Raw genomic sequence first — 6000 nt, 5'->3', positions numbered from 1 at the left:
GATTCCCTGTCTGGGTCAGTTTGACAGTTGGGCTGGTTGCACCCCACACTAGACAGTAACACACACGGAGCTAGGGTGTAGTCTGCATTTCCTGATGAGCCATCTGTGCTAGGAGGGAGGGGAGAAGTGGTCACTTACACATGAAAGGGCTGTGCCTGTCCTCACACAATGCAGTCTCAGACCCCCTTGTGTGTCTCTGGGGCCTGGCTGGGGCAAGGCAGGATTTTGCTTTCAAAAGAGACTTTACTTTGAAGGCCTACTTCAAAGGAGTAATAGGGTATAAGAAGGGCACCCAAAACCACAGACTTTAGAACACTTCTGGAAACAAGAGGAACCTCTGCCGGGAGAAGAGCTGAAGAGCTGAGGAGAAGTGCTGCCTCGCCTGTGACTGTGCTTTGTGGAGCTATCCCGCAGCTGCTGCTTCTGCCAGAGTAAGAGGGCAAAGACTGGACTTTGTGTGCCTTCCATCTTGTGAAGAAATCTCCAAGGGCTTGATTTAGAGCTTGCCTCCTGTTGTTTGAATTCTCAGGGAGAGCAAAGACTTCTCTCTGCCAGCACCTGGAGTCTCTGGAGAGACTCCTGCTCTGACAAGTGGTGCCCTATCAAGTCCCTTGGCCCTTGAATGGAAAGCTGGTGGAAATCCTGCGCAAGGAGCAAAGAACATGCCTAAATTGGGTTATACTGCAACAAACGAGTTAAAAGAGGCGAGCTATTAAGTTGTAGTCTCTGGCTCATTACAGCTTCCATATCAGCCTTTACTCCAATATTCTAAGTCCGACAAATCGTTTTTAGGAGTCCCGAGGGGCACGAACAAACCACATTCACTCACTACATTAAATGACTGTGTTACCCATTTGGACAAACATTAAATCTCAGAGACTTAGTTAAAATTTAGAAATGGATTTATTATAGTCTCAGTCAAATTTACATGAAAGAGTCTCAAAAACATGCTATATATGTAGAGAATCACCAAAGGAGAATTAAACTGCCGAACAATATAAAATCTCACCAACAGATAAAAGACCAATATCTCAATGATAACCCTATAGTAAATAAGAATAAACGTATGATGCTTGAATTCAAGCTCACATTTTCCTGCCTAATCCTTAAATCTAAATAGCTAACTGTTCTACTAAACTAAGAATAAGTTCAGAGAAAAGTGTCAGCTTTGCAGAAACTTCAGTAGAACTTCTGCCGAGAGAGGTGTGTATAGCATGAAACCACTTAACAGAAAGGAAAAAGGTCTTCACCTCTCTAGACAGGTCCACTCTAGTCAAAGGACAAAGGGAATTTGAATCTCTAACTAACTAAACAACACTTAAATCAACCTTTGAAGCTTCCACTAGCTGACATCACAGCCAAGGAAATTCCCACCGAAAAGACACCATTGTGAATTACATCTAACTAGCCTTTGTTCTCTTCTGAGCACATCTGCATAACCTTGGATTGCTCTCATGTTCAGGAATCCAAAAGGAAAGCACCATTGTGAATTATATTTAATGAGCTTTCATTCTCTTTGGAGCAGATCTTCGCAACCTTGTATTACTCTCATGTTGAGGAATCCAGAAGGGGAGTTAATCATACAGCTCCTTGTTCCTGCTCCACGTTCTAGGCAACCCATTTTCATACCACCTTATCTGTACTTAACAATGTGCTTCTCATTATTTAAAGAATAGTACATAGGTACCTGGAAATCAAAAGACTGAAAAACAAAAACAGACCTCACATTGAAAGATTAATGAAAAATAAGATACAGACTTTTAATACACACATTTGATTATGAAGTTATATGTGAAATTCTCATAAACACAAGGAGAAATGATTATAGTAATATATTGTTCTAGACATTATAACACCAATACATTTGAATAATATTTACATAGATGCAGTTTACATAGGATATTCGCAGGCTTTTGCATATATGTGCACTTCAATAATGTGGCTTTGCAGTGCACCATGTTTACATGAAAGCATGTTACACATGTTTTATATGAAGCTGATTCTCAAAGCGTAATGGCACATGTAAGTTATGCTCTTTCAACTCCCTTCTGATGACATATTAAACCATCACAAACCTTTCCTTTCTCAAATGAGACTCTCTAGAACCTTGTAGTTGTCATCAGCTTTTCACCTAGACTCTTCCAGGTGTTTCAAATCATCATAATATTTACACTGATTGTCTTTTCTACCACAAAACACCTGCACATATGGAAATAACTATGAGAGGCTTCATAACTAAACCTACAACTCCCATTCCTAATTTTCCAAACCACCTGCCCATAGCAGAAAATCAATCTCCAATTGCTTTCAATGCACCTTTCACTTCCAACTCCTTCAAATCTTTTGTCGACCCAGAAATATAATTCTCCAGATCCTTATTCATGTCTGAGATGTAATTGCAGCATTGTTGAACCTCCAACACCTCACAGATTCCACCCTCTTTTGTAAGTAACATATCTAACACAAGTCTATTTTGCAAAACCATGTACCTTATTGCTGTTGTTTTTGAATTTATGACCAACAAAGCTCCTAATGTGCTAGTAGCTAATTTGTCCACTATGGTAGACAGCTTTATGATCTTCAAGTAATTCAAAATCAATCCCACAGATGGAATAAATGCACCAAATATGTCACCTAACACTCCTTCAACACTAACTTCTCTTTTTTGGTCTAGAACCTTTGGTCCAGACAGGATCATCAAGATGTTCCACATGATTCATCTTGGGAAACATTACACCTAAATAACATGTACCATACCATCCCTTGGGCAAATTAAAATAAGCACACTTTCCACAAACAAAATAAGCTCCAGGTTTGACAGCATCTTTGTCGTCTAAATACAACTTGTAATTCCCTTGGACTTCAAAAGTATGCTCACATTCGTGTTTCTCACAAATACATTGTTTATTTGAGATCTTTCCATCCAAATACATATTCTTCCCTTATGTTTCCAAACGAATGCTAATGCAGCTAAATTGCTGGCTAACTGATGTCCAATCTCCTGCTTAGTCCTTTTAATCTCATCAAATTTTGAACTAGCATCTAGTTTCTTTCTTTGGTCTTCAACCTAAATTTAAAAACTTCTTCTCAGCTTCTGTCAACATACATGATAAATTGTTTTGGTGTGCATAGACTGTGTCTAATGTTGTAACAGGTTAAGAGAACCTTGCAATTATTTTCAACTCTAAAGGAGCCTGACATTGGTTCAAAAGTATAATTGCAGGAATCTCCAAAACAAATAAATCACAATTAGAGAAATAGGGGGTCATTCTGACCTCAGCAGTAAAAGGCTCCTACCGCCGGTCAGATGTCCGCCATTCTACCGCCGCGGCCGCGGTAAACCGCCAAGGTCATTCTGATCCACAACTGCCAAGCCGCCAAAAACCCGACATCCACGGAAGGCCGCCTCATCAGCGGGCAGCGATAAACTGGAGATGACCAAACCTCCACCGCCACGCCAACACAAACACGCCCATGCCATTACGACCCACGAATCCACGCGGCGGTCATTCAACCGCGGTATTCCATTGGCGGTACACACCGCCGCGGTCAAAATACACACCCAGCTCCAAAACACAGCCACACTGGACAATTTGAAATACACACACCTGATACACATACAAACTCCACCCCCACACATCCAAGCAACTATAAAACACACACCCACATCACCCACAAACCCCCACTAGTTGGAAATCGGAGAGAAGGCGGTAGAGAGAGAGAGCGAGCACAGCAATCGAAAACCCCAACACACACAGGAACCCAACATCATCAGCCACACCACATCTACGCACACATCACCACACACCACCACTCACATCACCACAAACATCACCCCACACCTCATCCACATCACCCCATGGCACCCCAAAGACACCCCAGGTTTTCCGACCAAGAACTCAGGGTCATGGTGGAGGAAATTATAAGGGTAGAGCCCCAGCTCTTCGGCACACAGTTGCAACACACCACAATAGCCAGGAAGGCGGAGCTATGGCAGAGGATCGTCGACAGGGTCAACGCTGTGGGACAGCATCCCAGAAACCGGGAAGACATCCGAAAGCGCTGGAACGACCTACGGGGGAAGGTACGGTCGATGGTCTCACGACACAACATCGCTGTGCAGAAGACTGGCGGCGGACCACCACCCACTCCTCCCGAATTCACAGCATGGGAGCAAGAGGTCTTGAACATCCTGCATCCTGAGGGCCTCGCTGGAGTAGGCGGAGGAATGGACTCTGGTAAGTCTAGTCTCAACTACTCCCCCCCCCAACCACCAGCATGCCAACCCACACCCCCACCCTCACCCCCAACCCCCCAGCACACATCCTCCCTGCCAATGTCTCACCAGCACAACCCACCCAACCCAAAACCAAACCCTGAATGCCAACACAAACCATGGACACCCATCACCTATGCATGACCACTGCACATACCCATCCCCCCACAAACCACCCTCACAACTCCTGCCACAAGGGAATGCCAGCACTGGGGGACAAGGGCACCCCCAATTCGCACACCATGGAACACACAGAAGCAATAACCATACTCTTTCACCCCTGCAGGGCCCGAACGCCAACACACCGGCCAGGAGGGTCCAGATATGTCCTTCCCACCCCCAGAACAGGCCCCCAGTGAGGACAGCAGCTCTGTCGACCTAGAACCTGATGACCAGCCCGGACCATCGGGGACCTCTGGACAGTCGGTTCCCCACACACAGACACAGGCCACAGCAGACCTAACCCCCTCTGGGAATATCAGCACAGCTCCCACCCAGCAGGCCCATGCCTCTGTCTCCAGGACAGGTCAATCAGCGGTGTGTCCGCCACTACAGGGCACCCAGGCTGACCCAACACCCCAACAACAACAGGGACCTGGGGGCAGTGGTAGTGGGCACACCGTCCAGGGGACAGAGGCCCGGGGAAACAGGGCAACTGGGAGGGCTGCAGTGCGACAGGGGGGGGAGGACAGGCTCAGGGAACCGACTCTCCAAGAGGCCCTCACCACCATCATGGGAGCATACCACCGCTCCCAGGAGACGATGGCGACGGTACTGGCCAGGTTCCAGGAGATCCAGGCACAGCAGGAGGAACGGTACATAGGGTACAGAGAGGAGCTCAGGAACATCGTCCTGGCCCTGAACCTAATAGTCACCACATTGCGGGACCCTGTGGCACCCCAAAGGGCCCCTGTCACCAGCCCGGACCAGGAACAGCCTACCACCTCCGCCGGTGCTAGTGGTCAGGAGGCCCCCACACAACGACGGGCCACCAGAACCCCACCTCCTGCTGAAGATCAACCACCCCGCAAGAGGAGCCTGAGATCACAAAGGAAGACAGAGTAGGATGCCAAGACCCCCACCCGCATAAGATCCCCCCAGATGTCATTCCACTGTCCCACATTGTCACCCTGTCCAACCTTGAACTGCCCCTGCTCCATCCTTCCACAGGCATATGGACAATGCACCTGTGCGACCGAGAACTGGACTCTGCCATGGACATCACTCCACTCCCACCCATCACCGTTTTACTATCATTGACCTATATGTAGCACTTTAAATAAATCACTAATTGCACTTAAAACACTCAGGAGTCTGCTTGTATTCTTAACAAATGTATTACACATAACGGTTCAAAAATGTTCAGTTACATTGTGATGACAACATACCATTGTCAATGTGCTTTACTCCATGGGCGAACAAACCAGAAGTCACGCAATGGGTCATACAGCTCTGAAAAGGGAAGGGAAAGTCACAATTCAGTTGAAAGGAACTGGGGTGAAACACAGAAAGTAGAGATGCAGGAGGCCAGAGGTAAATGTAAAATGGCGTGGGGGATTCTTACCTGGGTGCTACTGAAAATACTGTTGTATGACTGTGTCCCTGTTGTCCGTGTCGTCCCCGTCGTCTTCCTCTTCTTCACTCTCCACAGGCTCCACAGCTGCAACAACACCAGCATCCGGACCATCCTCCTGCAGAAAAGGCACCTGGCGTCGCAATGCAAG

This window comes from Pleurodeles waltl, chromosome 7 (assembly GCF_031143425.1).
Source record: "Pleurodeles waltl isolate 20211129_DDA chromosome 7, aPleWal1.hap1.20221129, whole genome shotgun sequence".
Lineage (NCBI taxonomy): Eukaryota > Metazoa > Chordata > Amphibia > Caudata > Salamandridae > Pleurodeles > Pleurodeles waltl.
The sequence above is the reverse complement of the archived record's forward strand: the minus strand, read 5'-3'. Positions refer to the sequence as shown.